This window comes from Microtus pennsylvanicus, chromosome 20, assembly GCF_037038515.1.
Source record: "Microtus pennsylvanicus isolate mMicPen1 chromosome 20, mMicPen1.hap1, whole genome shotgun sequence".
Taxonomy (NCBI): Eukaryota; Metazoa; Chordata; class Mammalia; order Rodentia; family Cricetidae; genus Microtus; species Microtus pennsylvanicus.
In genome coordinates this window covers 25584454-25606758 of record NC_134598.1, presented here as the reverse complement: position 1 = coordinate 25606758, position 22305 = coordinate 25584454, and the positions used below count along the sequence as shown (strand labels likewise).

The 22305-nt window shown below is 41.2% G+C and overlaps 1 pseudogene; it reads left to right on the top strand.

Moving 5' to 3' along the window:
* The first annotated feature begins 7240 nt into the window (after nucleotides 1–7240).
* LOC142838749 (E2F-associated phosphoprotein-like) lies at nucleotides 7241–21482 on the top strand (annotated as a pseudogene).
* The last annotated feature ends 823 nt before the right edge of the window (nucleotides 21483–22305 follow it).

Below are 22305 nucleotides of genomic sequence, written 5' to 3'. Positions count from 1 at the left end.
TGAGGGAAATAAGGTTCTAAAGTTCTAATTAAGCATTGGTCATACACACACCACGCTGTGCACTGTTACGTGTGTCCACCAGTGCCTAAGAGCACAAATCGCGTTAAATCTCTCATTCTTCCATTGGAAGCTTTGGGTGAGGAGATAAGAAAGACAAAGATCTGAAAAGGAAATTACATTTCCCTAACATTCAACTAGATGGTAGGTTCAGCATTGGTGAAGAGGAAGTGTTGTCTTCTAGGTCCCACGGGGGCTTTACCCAACATGCTGTCTTGGTACTCAAAGGTCCACATCATCCTGAATCCAAGGATGAACTGTTTACGTTTTTTGCAGGATGCATGGCCTCTAGGCCAGCGATGTAACTCTGCAGCTCTAGCTCAAAGCAGCCAGTTGCAGACGCAACGTAAATGAATGCGCATGACTTTCACCTAGCAAAACTTCTTAAAAATAAGAAGAAAGCTGGGTTTGGTGTTGAGAACCAGCCTCAACAAAATCCCCTCTTACTAGTAACCTAGACATATAGTAAAGAATATGAAGATGCATAAAAAAATAACAGGACAGAAATTATAGAAAGTATCAGGAGGGCGTTCCAGTGACTGAACCCCTGAAATCACCAGCATTTATTTTTTCACAGCTTTTTAAACCTCACATAAACGGTGGGGTGGGGGAGGGAGGTAACAAAAGACTATTAACACTATACAAAGGACAACACAAACAGCTGCTTCATCCCTCTGAGACATCAAACCATTAGCATTCTGAAGCTGTTCTAGGTCATGCATTCTGAAGACCCTCCTTTCCCTCCCAGGTGACATCATAATTCCAAAAGAAGAAGCAGATGTCCATTTGCCTATCCTGATCACCTGTCAGGATGGCTTGGAGCTATCTTAATTTCAAAAGAACCAAGCAATCACGTTCTGAGTTGGGCTCTGCTTGTAAGTCTCCAAACTCTCTGACCTCAGACAAGGTGGAAATTGGCCCACATATCTCCAGTTCCAGAGTTTGGAAACTGGGCCATAGTGTGTTCATGCTACAACAGCAGACAGAAGTATCTGATATTGCCTGCGGCTAGATAAATACATTCAGCTGTTGTACGAGTTCTAAGTGGTCTCAATAATAAAAGCCTGGAGCCAGATACTGGGTTAAATGATGAAGGATTAGAGAGACAAAGGAGCAAGTCACAGCCAACTCTTACCTTGTTTACTCCTTAGCCAACAAAGAGCTGATCTCATGTCTCCTCCTGCCTTATATCCCTCTCTCCACCCATCCATATCTCTTCCCGCCTGTCTATACAGACCTCCGGAACTTTATGGTTAACTAGTGGCTAGCTCCACCCACCAACATTCAGGCAAGCTTTATTTGTTAGAGTACAGACAAGATAGCATCACATTGAACAACTTTTTGACTGTCAGAACTTCAGAGATTGAGCAGGGCTCTAACTAATTTTTAGAATCTTCTAACTGCATATACAATTTACATGTAATAATGTGCAAAGGTGTCAAGGTGGTAAAAACAGTAACCTCGCTCATGCCCTAAGAAGCTTACAGGGCACATTCACACACGGAAGCAAATCAGGATCTTAAAATGACTTAATTCGGTTAGAAAGCAGTGAAGGCAGAACCAATAGCTATGTGTCTATCCAATCAGGCCTTGTTCCTCCATCAGCACAGCTGCTCTGATTGGTGAGGAGCCTTCACTCAAAACACAGCCTAGGAGGAAGAGGAGAGGATTCTTGACTCACACAGACTCTCATAGCCTTGGTGCTGGGCTCCAGCCTTCTGCTGGAAATAACGGAAAAGAGAAGTTGATGCTGTTGTCTTAGCAGCGCCCAGCGTCATTGCAAGGCTCACACTAACAAGACAGTTGCCATCTTTCCTTGTTGTATTGACAGAATATGCACTGTGCAGTCATGAGTGGCATCTGGCAACTTTGAAAATAATGTTGCTAAGCCGGGCGATGGTGGCGCACACCTTTAATCCCAGCACTCGGGAGGCAGAGGCAGGCGGATCTCTGTGAGTTCGAGACCAGCCTGGTCTACAGAGCTAGTTCCAGGACAGGCTCCAAAGCCACAGAGAAACCCTGTCTCGAAAAAGCAAAAAAAAAAAAAAAAAAAAAAAAAAAGAAAATAATGTTGCTATCATTTGGTAAAATGAGCTCACCTTATAGATGTTTTATAAGAACTTTAGAATGTATTTCCCTGAATGGATGGGATTGAGTCTACACAAAGATAAAGCCTTTGCCTGAGCTATTGAACAGATTCCAAATGAAGTATTTCCTTTCTAAAATCAAGGAATTAAAAAGATATTTACAAACACACTTTCATGGTTTTCCCCCCTTAGTGCTCACCGCTTCCTGTAGTACTCACAGAAAATCAAGCAAAGATTCTTTACCGATAAAGCAGCAGGAGACACTGGGAAAGTTATTTTGCGGTATTTGGACCCAAATTTCAAATAATAAATGTAACACAACTGTCTAACCCAACAGTTCTTTTGCAATCTCGCTCTTGGTTCTATGAGTGCAGCGTTTGATGGTGCTGTTTGTCATTCTTTTCTTGGGAAATTCTTTTGGGTCCTTGAACTTAGAATTTTCTTTTAAAATGGAACAGACCCAATACCCTTACATTCCAGGCTCTTTGCCATCTCTCTCAGCCCTTTCTTTTTCTTGTGACGTTAATCCTTGATCCTGATGGAAGAAAGAGGAAAGGAGTCATTTGTTCCGCACTTGAAGTATGTCTCCAAGGATCTGGAGACAGGGAATATAAATACTCTCTTTGCAGAGGTCATAGTCCAAGAGGAATTGTGAGAGAAGAGGAGACAGGAGGGAAGAGGAAGGAAGGTAAGAGGAGACAGCAGCGCCATCGTTCACAGATCAGTGGTTCTCAACTAGTGAACTGGAAACTCTTGGGGGTATCAAGTGACCCTTTCACAGTGGTCACCTTAGACTATTGGAAAACACAAATATGTTCATTGATATCCATAGCAGCAGCAAAATTACAGTTATGAAGTAGCAAGGAAAACAACTTTATGGTAGTGGTGGGGGTCACCACAACATGAGAAATTGTATTGAAGGGTCGCAGCATCAGGAAGGTTGAGAACCACTGTTGTAGATGCTGGTAGAGGTCAACACCTCACGTCTGAGGCGTGGTAAGTGACCATCTGAAGAGGGATAGCTACACATGTGGAGGCCTCAGTATGAGTTGTCAGGATAAAGAAGGTAGATTTGTACTTTGACAGCCCCCTCCCCCAGACTGTATGTGCAGCTGCGCAGCAATTACAGCTCAGATTACTTAATCTGTTTTATTATTGCGCATGTCTCTGTTGTCATCCCCCTCGGAGGAGCAGAAGCTTCTGAAAGCATCATTGTTGATCACGGTGTTGCTGGCCCACAAACAGGGCTAAGGATTCAGCAGTACTTACCGAGGACAGACATAGTTATCCACACTTAAGCACTATGAAAATGAAGGTTGGAGATTGAAAACAAGTTTTTTGCTTTTTGCTTAAGTTTACCTAGCAAAGTGTTGCAAACTTTGTCTTCACCTCAACTTCAGTCCTTCATCGTCAGGGACGATCCCCCTAACTGTGCCCAGTGTGGCCAAAGTAGAATTATTCCTTACGTCAAGATGACTCCTCCTGTGAGATCACAGTATCAGGTTTCTCCTTGTATTCCAAGACTCTTGAATGCAGGAATTGATTGCAGAAGAGCATAGAAGGCAAAGACTATTTATGTGGATGACAGAATTTTTGACAATTTTAATATGTAGCATGGTAATTAGTTCTACACCTAAATAAACATACATTAGTGTCATTCAATATGTATGCAATGTAAGTTGTAAATATAAGCCTTGTATCTAATTTTACATATTAAGACTTTTTTTTAAAAAAAAAACAGAAGTGTAAAATTAAGTTTAACAAAATTAATTATTTATTTTAAAAATATTGCTTTAAAGCAGTCGTTTAAAATACACTTTATTTTTTAATCTGCATATTTTAGACTTCGTAGCATGTCTCTGTGCGTATGTCATGTGTTCATATGTATGAGTGTGCGTCTGTGTGTGGGGTTGTGTGTATAGCTCTGTACATACAGAGGTGGAGGCCGGAAGAGGATATCCGATGCCCCCCACCACCACCCCATGACTTCTCTCCCTTATTCCCTTGAGACAGTCTCTTGATGAGCACGGAGCTCTTAGTTTTGTTTTTTGTTTTTGTTTGACTTCTCCCATTGAGCCTCCCATCTTCCCTTTATGCCCTGGTGCCAGGGTTACAGATGTCCAAGGCTGTGCCCAGCTTTATACATGGATTCTGGGGTTCTGGGCTCAGATCTCATGCTTTTAGAATAAGTCAGTGCTCTTAACCACTTCAGCTCCTCATTTAAACGTCTTCCTTGAGATTGACCCCATTGTAACTGCTCGATACCTGATGTGTTGTGTAGTCACTATGTTGGACAAAAGAGCTGGGGAGTATCTTTAGCAATGACTTTGTAGGAGACCAACAATAACACTGTGTTTTCATGTCTGCCTTCACTATGGTTCTCCCTTCCTGGTTTAGTGACTTTAGGGCTTGAGCTCAGGTGACTGGAAGACACGTGGAGGTTGGAGGGACTGTCTGTAGCAAATTTATAGAAGAAAACTTACTGGGGGAAAAGATCAGTGCTGAAGCTTGAGCCCTTTGTCTACCAGTATTTCTAATCAGAAAACAAATCCAAAAGATATATTGATAGACATAGTTACACTGGTGGTATATTTACAGACATGTTGTATTTCCAAAAGGACCACAACACTGTGGCTGCCATTGACATCTAGAGAATACAGTGCAGGATCTTCTAACTCAGGAGGGAATGGAAGCCTGGTGGTAGCTGGTCACTCAAGCTCATCTTGCTAGAGGTGTTTTCGGGAGGTGGACTGAAGAAATGCACAAAGTTGCATGGTTTTTGCTTATTTGCATTTACTTCTTTCCCCACATAACTATGCATGGCTGTTAATGATGTTCATGAACTACCTGCCAGTCCTCATCACGGCATTCCCAAGATGTTTTTAACACCTTCTTCTTCTCTCTAACTGACCAGCAAATGCTCAAAATTCTTTCTTCATAGAAGTGTTTACATTCTCTATCCATATCTCTCTAATTACTCTGTCTGTCTGTCTATCTGTCTGTCTGTCTGTCTGTCTGTCTGTCTATCCATCTGTCTAATCCCTCAACAGGTCTTACTATGTAGCCCAAGTTGGGCTTGGATTTGAACTCTTCTTACCTCATTCTCCCTAGTTCTGGGGTTGTACATAATTTATCACCATGCCTGATTTCTGTTTTACTCTTAATATATCCTGTTTTTTAGTTGGACCTGTATGATGATCTCCCCAATCTGCGATTCTTGATGCTTTTCCAGCCACTTTCATCAGCATCTTTCCAAGACAGCCCTCCACTTAAAAACATCTTCGACCTCCCTCAATTCACAAATGATGGCATTTAGACTGAATAATGGCACACTATTTAGTCCAACCACACTCTTTAAAAAAAATGGAGACAATGGATTTAAATTCACACCCTGTGATTCATTTCTGTTTTCTACTATGTGCTCTACCAGGAGAATAATGTCCAAACTCTTTCATCTTCTTTCTGGGCTCTGTCCTGGTTAAATTCTGTCAAGCTAACATTTCACTCTCATAGTCAAGCCTGCCAACACATAATCCCTTAAAGAGACAGGCATCCAGTCTTTCCACAGACAGCGTATCACATGGAAGGAATTCTGTAAAGTGGCTGACTTGCACAGGCTGTGGGAAATGGCTGTGCTGGTGGTAACCCTGGCCATAAAATGGGTGGAGACCAGAGTACCGAAGTTATTGAAAATCAGGCTAGGATTCTGCGTTTTCAGGAATTGAAGTAGATGAGAAGGACAACAGACAGCCTTTGAGTAAGAGTGGGGTGGCTAATCTGGCAGAGTATGCCGATCCTATTAGAATCAGCTGGGAGGCTGAAGCGATGGCTCAGACCCAATGTCAGTCCCCACTATCTATTTGGCATCCTCGTCCAGCCTCTGTGGATCCTGTATTTAAATGCACCACACACACACACACACACACACACACACACACACACACACACACACACATACACACACACACACACACACACACACCTTCAAAGTCAACTGGGATTGGATTGTTTGGAGGTTGTTAAACAATAGCTCATGGAAAAAAATAAGCCTCAATAGGTTTAATTTTTGGTTTCATTCACATTCTAACTTCGCACATTTATTAAGATGAGTTGTTAATGCTTAAAGAGATAAATTTTTTACAAAAGTCAGGGCTTTCTCTTGCGTTCTCTGTATGTATATGTAGTGTACATATGTGTTCATTTAGGTATGTGTATATGTTTGTGGGGGCCAGAGGCTGACACTGGGTACTACCGCTATGACTGTCTATTTTTTGAGACATTATCTTTCATTGATTCTAGAGTTTATTAACTGGGCTAGACAGCTGGCCAATGGGCTGCAAGGAACTGCCTGTCTTTGTCCCCTCAGCACTGGAACGATGGATAGGTGCCACCACTTTTGGTTTTTTGATTTGGATACTGGGAATCCCAACCTAGGTCCTCATGTTTGTGTGGCAGGAGCTTTACTTGCTGGACCATAGCACCAGCTCTTCAGAATCAATGCTTAATGATTCTCCAAAGATATAAAAATCTCGAAACATTCTTCTACAGGTTGACATCCAGTTTTGCCAGCACAATTTGTTGAAGATGCTCTCTCAAAAACAATGGCAATGGGTTTCTGATCCTACTGCACGCACTGGCTTTGTGGGAGCCTAGGCAGTTTGGATGCTCAACTTACTAGATCTGGATGGAGGTGGGGGTTCCTTGGACTTCCCACAGGACAGGGAACCCTGATTGCTTTTCGGGCTGAGGGGGGGGGACTTAATTGGGGGAGGGGGAGGGAAATGGGAGGCGGTGGCGGGGAAGAGACAGAATTCTTTAATAAATAAATAAATTAAAAAAAAATCGAAACATGGGATATACAGTCCCATGAGACAAGAATCAACAGAGATTGATGAGAAGTTGACTAGAAGGTCATGGACTTACTAGCCAGATTCGCTTTTGTATATCCTTTACCTAATTCTCTAACTATCAAATTCTATGGCTAGAGTAGTGGAACAGAATAGCATTAAATAAGGATGATTGGCTTTAGGGAAGGTACCTGCCGATTACACAGGCACCCAGAAGTCCGTGTACTGTGTACGTCTCCCTAGGCTGCCATGAACCTGCTCCCGGAAGACTGTGATTCCTAAGAGGTGGAAGAGCTGAGTGATGAGGAGCTGACTCCAAGCAGTTCTAAAAAAGTGGATATGCTTTTACATGGAACTCTTGACCAAAAATGAAAACTCATCTGGAAATATTTACTAGGGAACGTGAATCATCTCGTGAAGATGAATTTGAAAAAAAAATGGAAGCCGAATTAAACTCTACCATCAACACGATAAAGGATAAGTCATCCTCTATGGGGCAGGGTCTTCCTCAGGAGTTGAGAATGCTGGAAGAGTCACAACACAGTACCAGGATGCGGTCTATTTGATTCCAGTTCCGAGGAGGAAGACAAAGCCACATAAGCAACCAAGAAAAAGAAGAAGAAACAACACAGGATTCCAACAAATGATGAGTTGCTACATGATCCTGAGAACGATAACAGAGACCACGTCTGGGTTGATGAGCAGAGATGAGAGCACCCACGTCAGCAACAGCAACCTGTTCCAGTTGTGCTGTTTTGATCGCCCTGTCTGCATGACTATAGTCATGCGCTTTGATTGCCAAAGACATGAATCCTACAAGATTCTCGGCACCGAGCAGTGCTTGTGATGAATTCTTCTGTCAGCAGAGAGGAGGTTTCAGAATACAAGAGTCCAGCAAACAGGAAGAGAAAGCAGGGTGCTTTTAAGATGAGGTCTAACCCTGAAGGTCCTGTGGAGACAGAAGTGGGAGAGATCTATCATCTTGTTATGTGCACAGAGTGTTCTGTTGAAGTGGCAGTCTGTGACAAGGATGAAGTCTTCCATTTTCTTTCAGTGTGTTAGTAAGCCATTTCCAGCACTGTGTACAGCAAATATGGACTCTTACTTTTCTTTTTCCTATTCATATTTCTCAGTGACATTGAGTCATTAAAACAGTACTTCATCTTTATGAAAAGAGTGGTTTTCAACCTCTATCTCTTCTCCCTTTTTTCTTTTTAATTTTCCCGTGACTAATGATGGGACTGATTTATTCGTTTCATTTTTGGTGCATTTTTGGGAGACTTTGGGGCTTCTTATTTATTAAATTAGCTTCCTAGAATTAAATAGTTTTGGAATAAGTATTTGTTTCTTAGTGTTTGGTCTGTTTTCTTTTGCTATGACAAAGTACTGGAGGTTGGTGCCTTATAAAGAGATGAGTTTTTGGGGTTGACAAGATGGCTCTACACTTGGCATGAAAGCCTGGAAACCTGGGATTGTTCGATCCCTGGAGCCTGCAGTGAAAGAACAGAATAAGTCTAGAGCTTTGCTAGGATTGACCTAAACATGCATGTACTTACATACTCACACACATACATATACACACTCACATAATGCACAAAAGCACACTCACATACAGTACACACATTTGCATGCACACACAGAGAGAGGACCTAAAAAGTGGAGGAGTGTTGAGAATTGGGTAGGGTAGCAGACCCCGAAAGTGGGGCATTAAATATACTACTATTAACAACTAAAAATATGGATAATTGAGTAAGAAGAGAGAGAAAGAGAGGAAAGGAGGGAGAGAGATAGGGTTGAGGGGGGAATTAATAAGGGAATTTGTTTATGTTTATAATGTTCATTATGGCTCCTCTTGCGGAAACTTGCAGTGAGTCATATTTAATACATCTTCCAGATTTGAGAGCCCCTTCCACTCTTTAGTCTTTTCTGCTTTGGTTCCCTTAATGGTTCAGTTCTATATCTTATTTTAGATTTCTTATCAAATAGGGCTCTAGTGACTTCTCCACTTAGGAGAACACTAAACAAATCAGAAATTATAAGAAAGAAATAGAACATTAGGAGAAATTTGAGGAAAGCAGTTTCATAGAGGAAGACAACTCAACACTCAAGACTTAGACACTGGCGGTTTGGGAAAGAGACACATTTAAGAATAAAAAATAAAAAAGTAAGGAATGTCTGGGTGTGGTAGTATACTCATTTAATAAGGGGGAGGCAGGTGAATCTCTGTGGATCTGAGGCCAGCCTAGTTTATATAGTAAGTTCTAGGACAGCTGGAACAATACAGTGAGATTCTGTCTCACAAAAAAAAAAGAATTACAAGAAGGCAGAGAATAAAGAAAATATACCAATACAAATGATACTGCAAGATAGTCTAAAAAACGCTCCATTGACAGAAGGATTTTTATTATACACAGATTTAAAAGAGTCCTCTCAAATATAAGAAGAACATGTTCAATTTAAAAATTCTATTTATTTTTAATTAAAAATGTGTGTATTAAAAGAAAACAACTTTAGGTTAAAGAAGAAGCCCAGCTAATCGATGCACATGGAGATCCATTGAGATTCACTCATAGGAGAAGTAAATTTAAAACTGTAGCAACCCAACAGTACTCCCTTCCTTCCTTCCTTCCTTGTTTCCTTCCTTCCTTCCTTCCTTCCTTCCTTCCTTCCTTCCTTGTTTCCTTCCTTCCTTCCTTCCTTCCTTCCTTCCTTCCTTCCTTCCTTCCTTCCTTCCTTGTTTTCTTCCTTCCTTCCCTCCTCCTCCTCCTCCTCCTCCTCCTCCTCCTCCTCCTCCTCCTCCTCCTCCCCCTTCTTCTTCTTCTTTCCTTTTTTTTTTGTAGACCAGACTGGCCTCAAACTCACAGAGAACCACCTGCCTCTGCCTCCCTAGTACTGGTATTCAAAGCATTCACCACGATACCTGGCTACATATTGCTTTTCAACCCCCCAAATTTAAGAAAACGAATGGCCAAACACCTACCTCCTGGTGAGAATCCAGGGAGATGACACTTGCATTCGTTGCTGATGGGGTCATAAACTGCTCCAGCTCTTTGGAAAGCAATTTGGCAATGGGCACTAAGGTGCACTCACACTTTGGGATCCTGAAATTCTACTTCTCATAACTTACTGTATATAAACGAAAGCACTAGCGCACAATGGATGTGATGCATACATAAGGATGTTTACTACAGCTATGTAAGGAGTGGTGAACAAGTGGAAACAACTGTGTTTCTATTGGAGAGAGCATGGTTTAATAGCTCCTTAGTCGTACCATTAGATTTCACACCAGGAAATGTTATGTATTATTGGGTGAGAAATAGGAGGTGTGGCTTGAGATGGATAACTTCCAGAAAGGTAGATCAATTTTTTTTTTAAAAAAGATACTAAACTCAAGATTATGTATGTGTAAGTCTCTGAAACATTGAAGAACATGAGAGAAGTTTGGTCAGAAGCGTGCCATTATGTTAAAATACAGTGGTGGAGATAGGTAAACTGAAGACAGATTATTTAAATTACATAATGACATTTCTACTCTGTTACTTATTCTAAATATATAGTCCCTTTTAAGCATTAAAAACCAAGAGAATTCCAAGACTTTGCTTTATACTTGAAAACATCTGCATCTGTTTAGATAGAAATACACTACCAAAGGTACCGTATATAATAAGGTCTTAAGAAGTCTTCATATTGTAATTTTTACCTCCCAACTAGGAAAAGGCTTAGGAAACTGCCTAGAAACTCTTAGAATGTGGGAAGACCTACAGAGAGGGAAAAGGACAAGATCTTCTTGCTGACTTCTGCTCCTGTTTTCCTAGTACCCATGGCTACATTCATGGGTACTTTCCATCCATCCCTGTAGATGATACAGGAGGATGAGTGCTTATCAACATTGATATTGAACATCTGCTACTGATCAACCAAAACTGAAATGGTGCACATTTGCCCTGTGGGATATTAGAAGCAGCTGGGCTTTGGGCACGAATCACATATTTATCACAGTAAAACTTGGAGCAAATAAACAAGCTTATATGAGCTTTAGCCTTCTGTAAAAGTAGCCAATAGGGGGCAATGAGATGACTTAGGGAGTAAACACTTGTCAATGAGACTGGCAACCTGTGAGAGGTGAGAACCAACTTCTGCAAGCTGTTCAGTGATGGCCACACACATGCTAAACGTTGAAGTGTTACAGCTATGGAGGGAAAGGTATCCTGACTGATCCGGAAATCAGGCTACACCTGCAAGTGTTACAGCTCTGGAGGGAAGGGCATTCTGACTGGTCAGGAAGTCAGGCTATACCTGAAGCTATGAGGAGAAAGGTATCCTGACTTGTTGGGAACTTAGGCTATACCTAAAGCTGCGGTCTGATGGAGGACAGTCTCCTGAAAGGATGTGGCAAACCTGCTCCTCAGAGAGAGAGAGAGAAAGAGAGAGAGAGAGAGAGAGAGAGAGAGAGAGAGAGAGAGAGAGAGAGAGAGAGAGAACTGTTACAGCTGAGTTCTGCTCTACCTCTCAAAGGCAGTTTCCCAGCAGAGGTATCTGCTTATCCTCAGATCCGGTCTTCTGGGCTGTCCTCACCCCACCAGGAGAGCTGCCAAGTAGAGATTCTGCAAAAGAAAATCTTCAACCAAAATTCTTGTTTCAAGAGGTTTATTTGGGAAGGAGGAATCCAGGAGATTGGCTGCCTCCCCCAGAGTGGAGGACAGCTGCTAACTGAACAGGCAGAGGGAATTGCATAGGGCATCTTAGGGTTGGAGTTTTTCTGGGGAGAAGATTTTTGGGGGAGATTGTTCAGATTTCAATCTCCTTGAGCTTGGACAAGTTCAGATTGTTTAGATTTTGTGTTCAGATATTGGTTGGCTTTTCTGTTCAGGGATTGTTTAGTTTTGTGTTCAGTTAGTAAGCAGCAGATTTATCTCTGGTTTCAGGGTCAATGTGTGTTTCTTTTACTGGTCCCTTTTAGCCCTTAGACTCTAGTTTTCAGGGTCAGGGTGTGTTTCCTTCACTGACTCTGGTTCCAGAGCCAAAGTCTATTTCTTTGGCTCAGGTTTCATGGTCAGGGTGTGTTTCTTTGCTTCTGATTTCAGGGCCAAAGTGTTTCTTTCACTGACTCTGGTTTCAGAGTCAGGGTAGGTTTCTTTGGCTTTGGTTTCCCCATCAGTGGGGGTTTCTTTGACTCACCGTTTTGCCCTACAGTATGCATACAACTGCCCCCCCAGTACTAATAATGTAAAACAAAAAAATTAAAGTGAGGTATGAAAATTGTTGAAAAATTAATTTACATTATAAAAATATTAAATGTAGGCATTGTGTTGTTGATAGTGTTCTTATGGAGAAGAAATGAAATTTGACCCTAATTTGAAGGATCTTCTACCATCTTACAACATCTGCATTTATATTTCTATTTATATTCTGTTGAAGATTTTGATTTAATATGTTCATTATTATTATACTTTTCTTATTCTTGGTTCATTTTTCATTAATTGAACTTGAAGGAGTAGCTGAGTAGAAGATAGATTTTTTTGATTTTTTTTTATTGATAAAAGGACAATAAAGAAAGAAAAAAACAAATTTCCACCTCCTCCCAGCCTCCCATTTCCCTCCCCCTCCTCCCACTCTTCTCCCCCTCCTCCCACTCTTCTCCCCCTCCTCCCACCCCACTCCCCTTCCCCCCACCCCTCTCCCCCTCCCTCTTAGAAGATAGATTTTAATTTGGAAACCCCTGAGATGTATTTTTCTTTGTTTCTTTTTCTTTCTTTCTTTCTTTCTTTCTTTCTTTCTTTCTTTCTTTCTTTCTCTCTCTCTCTCTCTCTCTCTCTCTCTCTCTCTCTTTCTTTCTTTCTTTCTTTCTCTTTTGTTGGTGTTAATTTTCAAGACAGGGTTTCACTGTTTAATCCTGTCTGTCCTAAAACTCACTCAGTTTTAATGAAAGCAGACTGGTCTAGAATTCAGAGATCCACCTGCCTCTGCCTTCTTAGTGATGGAATTAAAGGGATTAAATGTGTGCACTGCCATTGCCTAGCTGAACTGTCTTTTTTATTCATTTTGTCAATTATTCGAGAGCAGTGTCATCAAGCGAGACCCCAGCATTAACAGTCTTATCCATTTTTCTTATTCCGTTATTTCCCTCCTTTTGGTCAACTATGACTAGCTATTATAGTATATACTATCATCTTAGATTTTCTTAAATATTCTACTACTTTAACTCATTCTTTTTGCATAAATAAACCTCACAACTTTGCATAAAACCCTTAGGAAACTTTCAGAATGTGCTATGTATTTTGGGTGGCATACAAAGTAGTATTCTGCATTTGAACCAATCTATAATAGAACCCTGGAAATATCAGGTATCCATCTATCCATCCATCCATCCATCCATCCATCCATCCATCCATCCATCCACCTACCCACACATCCATCCATCCATCCATCCATCCATCCATCCATCCATCCACCTACCCACACACCCATCCATCCATCCATCCATCCATCCATCCATCCATCCATCCACCTACCCACACATCCATCCATCCATCCATCCATCCATCCATCCATCCATCCATCCACCTACTCACACACCCATCCATCAATTCACCCACCCACACACACATTTGTTCGTCTAGTCAGTCTGTCCATCTATCAGTTTATCCATTCATCCATCCACTCATACATTCATTCATACATCTGTCCATCCTTACATCCACCTGTCCACCCACCCACTCACCCACCCACGCACCCATTTGTCTACCTAGTCAGTTTGTCTAGCCATCCATCCATCCATCCATCCATCCATCCATCCATCCACCTACCCACACACCCATCCATCCATCCATCCATCCATCCATCCATCCATCCATCCATCCACCTACCCACACACCCACCCATCCATCCATCCATCCACCTACCCACACACCCATCCATCCATCCATCCATCCATCCATCCATCCATCCATCCATCCATCCACCTACCCACACACCCATCCATCCATCCATCCATCCATCCATCCATCCATCCATCCATCCATCCAATCCTTCCCTCTATCCACCCACCAACTCATCCCTTCAATATATACTAGGCATATATTATTTCCCGTTAGGCTCTGGACTAGATGATGAGTATTTAAGGGTATATAAGAGAGATAAGCATGCTTTTTGGTCTTATGGATTTTCTAGTGACAGAAGACAGACAAGGACTGGTTGACACTAAATGCATAATAATTTAATTTTAATAGTAAGTACTAAAGAGAAAAATCAGAAAGGGTCTGAAAAAAACATTGTTTTTGTTGAAGACAAGAAGATTGTCTTGAAGCCAAAGAGGCAAGAGTTTTTGAGCACACTGGTTAAATTAAAGGTCTAGAGAACAGGAAGTCAGGCAGATTAGAAGGAACAATCTGATCTCAGGGGACTGCAGGTGGCACAGTGATAGGAGAGATGAGAAGATTACCTTCATTCCCTCTTTCAGCTTCCATCAAGGAAGGAATTTCTCAGGATCTTGGGCAACAGGTCAGCGAGGCCACACCGGACTATGAAAGGACAATAGGAACCGCTTTTCTTTCCAAACAGCACCAAGTTTGCTACAAAACTGGCAGCTTCTTGTAATTTCATTAATTTCAAAGAAAGTGGTGGCTCAAAGATCAGGTCTGATGATTGCACAAAAGTGAAAACAAATTCTTCCTTGGGCTAATGTCACTGTGAAGCCCCTTACAAATTCTACACTCGCGTTACAGACTTCAGCACAATGCTTGGGCATATGATTAAACTACAGCAACAAATTAGGGGCAATTAAATGTTTTTCTAGTCTCCTGCACACCCGAAACCGAAGCTGTGAAAAAAGGGCGTAGCACAGGCAATTAATTGCCAAGAAATATTTAATAACCTCGCCTCTGCTACATTAAACACGAGGCATGAGAGCTTCGTTCCAGCTTAATCACGATGTTCCCCGAAGCCATGGGCAAGTTGCAGCAGCACACTAAAGGAAAAACCCCAAACCCAGAGCTTATTTAATTTGCAACTCTTGCCACTTCACCTCACACCTGAATTCTTTATCCTTTGGGCACACATAATATAACCACAGTGAACTGTAGTAACATCTGCTTTATAGCCAGGAACTTTCATCTGCCCACAGTTTCCTCTCCTTTGTAAAAACCATTTGACTGACTGGCTCCGAATGACAGCAACCCATCCTCTCTCTTTGTAGCCTCTTTGTAGTCAAGGACCATGCCGAATTCAGGAAAGAGGTTATTTTTATGCCATCATTTTGCTTTAATAACAGAGCAGAAACCCCTTTAATGTTAATATTCACTAGCAAATGACATTGGTTCAGAAGCACAGATGATATTTAACATAGCATAGACTTAGGTTCTAATGAACTCATGCTAGGATGAAAACAGATGTATGCATTTCATACATGGGGCATTGTTTAGCTTAGCTTATTATTATTTTCTTTCCTTTGTTGATGCTGGAATTGAACCTAGGGCTTCATAAATGCTAAGCATCAAGTCTCTGTCACTGTGCTATATCCCCAACCCAAGACTAGTTTACTTTCATTGTCCTCAGAAATCATATCCTAGCTTACAGCTGAGTGAAGTCATTCACCGCAAAGTCCACTTATAATAAAGTTTTGAATATCTCATGGAACTTATTGAATATACTCCAAGTGGTAAAATTGGTTTGTGGGGTTCCTTTTACAGCATCATGAACTTGAAGAAGCATTAGCTCCAGTTAGAGCCACCGGGGCTGACTCCTGTGTTGCCTGGCAACTTGTAAACTATGGGTATCTTTCACCAGTTTTCTCTCCTGGGCCCATTCCATTTAGACAGCATATTTGCAACAAGCGGCAATGAGGTAAAGCCCATATTGAAAAAGAAAATCTAAAATCATAACAGGATGGAGGATAAATGCCCATCGCTGCTGTCAAAATTTGCAAAGGCAGATCTCATTGACCGCGTTTGCCATGCAGGATGACAGTAGGAAGGAGTCTGATGTTCGTATTTAAGGAAGTGTTCACTACACCATTGTACTGGGCCGTTAGTTCTGTTCAACCAACTCTTGCTAGAAAGGAGGCCACTGTAGACTTCTAACTTTAGAGAAAACGTTTAAGTTTGGCTATGGTCATTCTACTTAGGATAGAATATTTGAGAGTGGAATGTAGCCATACAGTGTCCAGGGAACAAGAAGGCTTCTTGCTTGTGTCTCTACGTGGGGAAGTTAGCTCTGGTGGTCGATAGGAAATGGTTCAGTGAAGTGTATATGGAAAGATTGATGTAGAGGGCTACTTCTGTTTGTCATTGAGATTTGAGCTATTTTTGAACCCGTGCCTTCTCCAAAGAATTCCCATGCCTAGGACCAGGAGGACAAACTCCCTGGAGACTTGAATGGCTCTCAATGCATACACTGTACCATTGACAGTTTTGTGGTTTAGAGATCACAGATAATCCTACTGGGTTCAATTCTTGCTTGAGCTGGCTCCTTTGAGGTTACTAGCTCTAAAATCGGTGGTGGTTTATTAATTGCCTAGGAATTTCTTCAAGAGCAAAAGATCCTTGCTCTGCTTTCAGAAATTCTGAAGGATGTGGAGTTGGGCGGGGAGTTAATAAGGTATGAAAAATTACATTGGACAAACAAAAATAAAAACAAAAACAAAATGGAAATCCCCAGGGGACTGCCATGCTTTGTACTGCCGTCACTCTTGTCTCAGGAACCAGCTTATTTTGGAGCTGAACCCTGACCTTGTCCTCATTAATATCACACACGGGATACTGCTGCTAACCGGTTCCATTGGAGAATATATAACCTTGTCTCTGATCTTGCTAGAGAGCAGCAATGTAAGAAAATAACCCCTAATACTATGGAAGCAAAACTCAATGCGTGATTTTAATATAGCCCCTTAGTTCTCCCTATACCATTTCAGAAAGGGCTTTAATCTTCAAGCGAATATCTACATTTGAGTAAAGAAGAAAGGAAAACCTTGTGGATATATATATATATATATATATATATATATATATATATATATATCCCCTAACGGTCTCCCTAAAGCTTTCTCCCAGTAAGAATGGTTTCACGCTTTTTAATGACCCTCTTAAAAATATAAATTTAAATCATTTTTTTCCAAGCAGGAATTATACACCTTTTAATGAATTCACATAACTGTTAGAAAGAAATGTAATTTTTCTCTTTTAATCACCCCGAGCTTTGTATGAGGTCTAATAGGTCCCAAACAAAGGCACTGTGTGTATGCGTGTGAGAATCAAGTTATTAAACAGTCTTCCCCAGCCTCCCCACGAGGCAGGTTTCACAGAACTGGGGGACTCCTCACTGTTTTACCGTAATACTTAGTCTGTGCACCAGGCTGGCTTTGGTGTCCGTTATGAATATTTTAAGTGGAAAAAAATAGTCAAACGGCAAAGTGGATTTGTGTCAACAAAATGCTGGAGAAAAAGGATGCACTGGGAGAAACAGTATCAAGATCAAAAGCAAAAAGCCCAAACCCAAACTTAAGACTTTATTCCTTAAAGAGGACAAAGTGTTTTAATGGGCCAGTTGAGTTATCTCTATCTACCGAGAACCCACTAACCGAATTACTGAGTAATGTCTCCAGGTGGACGGCGTGGGTGCGGAATGCTGCAGAGAACGTGGGAGCTCAACCCCAGCTGTTGATGCACGCAGAGTGGCTTCGGTTCTGCAGAGATAGGCAAATGCTACACTCCAGACCACTGGTTCACAAACGCAGTATGCCCAGAACCCCTAACCTCAATGACAGTGCTAAATTAATGTTCTTCGGCTATGCTGCCCTCGGACCACTGGTTCACAAAGGCAGGGTACACAGACGAACCACCCCCATGATAATGTTAAAACACTGGTCCCTGGATGCCATCTACATGATCCCAGTTCATTGGGCCTGGAATCAAAGCAAAGTGAACACGGATTGTCATTGTCCAATCACCTCTTGAAGTAAGTATTCTAGATAATAAACGTGGTGAAAATGAACACGGATTTCAGATGCAAATCCTTCCTTCATTTGTGCAAGGAATGGCGTATGGCATAAGGAAACTTGAGAAAATCAGAAAGAAAGAAAGAAAGAAAGAAAGAAAGAAAGAAGGAAGGAAGGAAGGAAGGAAGGAAGGAAGGAAGGAAGGAAGGAAGGAAGGAAGGAAAGAAGGAAGGAAGGAAGGAAGGAAGGAAGAAACTTTTCAAGTGTCCTAAATTTCAGCGATCTGTGGCATCGATTAGCATCTCTCTTTTCTCCAATTGCAGTGACTTTTCCTCTGCCAGTTCTCTGCAGCCAGATGAGGGTGTTGGCTCCCTTGGGGCTGGAGTTACAGATGGTTGTGAGCTGTTTTGTGGGTGCTGAGAACCAAACACAGATCTTGTGGAAGAGCAACCAGTGCCCTTAACCATTGCGCCATCTCTCCAGGCCCTTATTCTGTTCTTATATTTCCATTTCTAACCAATTGCTTTGGCTTTTCAAATCCCAGGAGTAGTCCTGGACAGACAGGATGAGTTTCTTTCACGGGCTGCAGCAGCTTTGAAATATTCAGGCTCCTTCGATTCTGCCCTGAACTCAGTAGGTGCTCCCCACCACCTTACCCCTTGGCCCCTCCTGGGGCTTCCATAACGGCTTGAGTTATGGAGTTGAGGATCCACAGCCTCCTCTGGTTTATGATTCTCCAGACACCAGACAGTTCTGGATGGTCAGACTCCATGGTGCCTTCCTGCCTAAGCCATCAAGGCTATGACTCATGCTTACTAAGTCTAACCTAAACTGGGACTATTTCACACATCTGTCTTCCCTGGGCATCTTTTTATTTTATTTTATTTTATTTTATTTTATTTTATTTTATCATCAGGATCTGCTTTCAAACATTATTCAGTTCATTCAAACATTATTGAAGTACTGAACTGAGCTTGGCAAATTCAGCTCAGTAAACTTTAGAGAGTCTACTCTAAGAGACACCAACCCTTCAGAGCAGTGGAAAGTTACCAAATGAACTAGAAAAAGTGTAGTGTGGGAGGGCTAACCTGGACTCCAACGAACATAGAAACAGGTGCAAGGAAAAATCGAAAGCACAGAATGAATATTATCTATTTTGAAAAACATTTTTGTGAGGGTCACGGGGGAGATGGACACTTGCCTTCCTTTTTAGTGTGATCATCTCTGTCCTGCCTTCTTTGTGTCCCTAGGTCTTGTATGTCACTAATTAGATTTATATATTAGCTCCATAATTTGATCCATATTTTCTTGTGGAAATTAATATAGTTTCAATGAGCAATTAAATTTCTCAGATAAAAGGAAAATTAAAATTTTCTTCTTTTTGTTTTTGTTTTGTTTGTTTGTTTTGGGACAGAGTTTTTCTGTGTAGCTTTGGCTGTGCTGGAACTCACTCTGTAGACCCAGCTGGCCTCAAACTCACCAAGATCTTCCTGTCTCTGCCTCCCAAATCCTGGAATTAAAGGCATATATCCCCACTGACCAAACTTTACTTTATCTACAAACCTTCTTGTAAATTGTAGCAGAGGCGCTATTGAAGAGTTGTATTATTAATTTTTTGTCATTGCTGTTATTTTTTTTGGACTTTTTTGCTTGTTTGTTTTGGTTTTGGTGTTTTGAAACAGGATTTCTCTGGGTAATCTTGTCGGTCCTGGAACTCACTCTGTAAACCAGGCTGGCATTTAACTCAACGATCCATCCTCTGCCTCCTGAGTGCTGGGAGTAAAAGTACATTGCACCACTGCCCAGCTTGGGAGGTTGTATTGTTAAAGCAAGCCATAGATCATTCTGTATTGATAAAGATGAGAATTATTTTATGTTTTGTTATATAATTGAAAAAAACCCAATCATGTCACAAAAAATACCATTTGCATTTGAATGTCATTTTATTTAATTTCTATGAATACTTTTAAAAGCATGAGATTATGAAAACATGACTTTATAGCTTGTTAAAAATTAACAGCATAAGATAAAAACATTTATGCCGCTCAAATTAATTTGTATAGGCTTGTATTGCCATTGTAAGTCTTTGAATTATGTCAAATTGCTGAGTCACTCATTTTTGTCTATTTATCCTTTAGAATTTTAAACATTTTTGCAAACAATGCTGTATTATCGATACTAAGTATTGCACATGAACTTGTTTCTTACATTATTATTATTATAATATACAGTCTAGAATGAGAGTTTATGAGGATTTTAAATGACTTTTTTCCTAATATAATCAGATTTCTTTCCAAAAGTATTTCAAGTCAATTTTTATTTTGATTAATAAAATAAGAAACGCCCATTTTGCCCTAGCCATATTGTTTTTGTTTTATTGCAGTTTTATCCCACAAAAATTACATCCTTAGTTTCTTTCGCTTCGTGTTTGAACTGAACATAACCTTTGCTTTTTAGTGGGTCTTTTGGAATTATTGTATTGGCAATAAAGTGCAGTGGCTATATTTTGAATCAACGCAAGATTGAAAATAAACGCCAAGTGCCACAGAAAGCTTGTGTGCTTAAGAGTCAGGAGAAAAAGCTGCCTGTTTTCCTTTAATGCCCATTGTCAGCTGTTGCTCATACTGTAATGGCTTAATCTGATTTTTGCCTCCATATAAAATTAATAAATTATTCATACGTATGTTGCAGAGCCAAGATGAGGGAATTGATTCAGATGTGTTTGAGAGAATGGAATGGAGACAACATAAACATGTAGGTGGGAACTGTTTTGGCCTCATCACAACCTGCTTCACTGTAAGAAAGGCCATAGACCAATCTTACGTATCATTGGACCACCGTCTTCACTACTTTCAACTACATTTATTGATACTATGTGTTCATGACATGGGAGTTAATAAGCTAATAAGTTAAACCAGTGGCCCAGAATTTGAGAGCATCTATGCCTAAGGAGGGAAAAGATAGACAAATTTAAAAGCAAGAGACAGAGATGCGTAACGTGCATGCGTTTGTTCACTAGTAGATGTAGTATGTGTTGTCAATATAATTTTTTGAAAATTAGGACGACAGAAGAGCAAGGTGGGGAGGGTGGCTCTAAGTTGGATATTGATGTTGAAGTGTGACTGGATAGGAAGGGGAGGGAAATAGGGGAATTGAGATGTGTAGGGCAGACAGTGAGACTGGAGTGGATGGGACTCCTGTGGCAATGCGGAGGTCAAGAAGATCCAGCTATCACTACCAAAGTAGTGACCGCACGCCTTTTGACAGAACTGTACCCTACCATTGTCGATTGCTGCCTCAATGATGAATATTTTAACTACGCATTACTTACAGGCAGATGTTGACCAAGACATCAGTACCCCTTTTACAATGTAATTAGCGTGATTGGTTTTTTTTTTTCTTTTCTTTTCAAGCCCGGGAATCAAGAAGAAAACACTTTTAGTCATGGTCTGTGCTTAAATTCAGGAAGCAATTACTGATGATCGCTGGTTCAACAGTTCTTTCAACACGCACGTGTCAGCTCAGTGCAAGGCATTGAATCAGACCCTGCAGACAGAGTGAGGCACCCACGGCATCTTAGTGATTACGTTCTAGAGGGAGAGATAATGATTAGAGAAGGAAACACCGCATCAGCGTGAAGGAACTGGGAAAATAACAGCAAGTCCCATGGAAGAAATAGGAATAGATAGGAATCTTCAGTCTTCCACGAAGATTTTTTTTCAGTGCCCGTGTTGTAGCAATTTAGTTACACACAAAACAGTTAAGGTCCATGTGTTCATAGAGCTTACATTCTTTACAGAGAATGAAAGTTAAGAGAGCTAAAGAAGGGATGAATTAGATGGGCCCCATACTCTGAATATTCACCTGTCGAAACCGGCCCCTGTTGTGATACTATCAGAGGTCAGGGCCTAGTGAGATGATGGAGACGTGATACTTGGCCTTCATTAGTGCCATTAGTAGTTTTATAACAGAGACCCTGGCGAAAGCTCGCATTCTGTTTCCCCAGTGAGGACGTATTGAGAAGACACTGTCTGAGAAACAAGAACGGAGTGTTCACCACACGCCAAATCTGCTGGTGCCTTGATCTTGAACTTCCCAGCTGTGAGTAATAAATCCTTGCTGTTTGTAAGCATCTTGGCTGATGGTTATTTCTTGATAGCAGCCTAAGATACCTAAAGAATGTGGTGAAGAAAGGCCGCTTTCAAAGGAGGCTGCTGTAAGCAAGAGCTGAAAAAACGTGAAGAGCCTGGGAAAGAGCATTCTGGGCAGGAAAAGAACAGATGCAAAGATCTGAGAGGAGGTGACTCTGCCTATTGCAGGAACAGAAGAGGGATAAGGATATCTCTAGTAGAGGGAAGGACACGGAACGTTAATGGAGACAAGG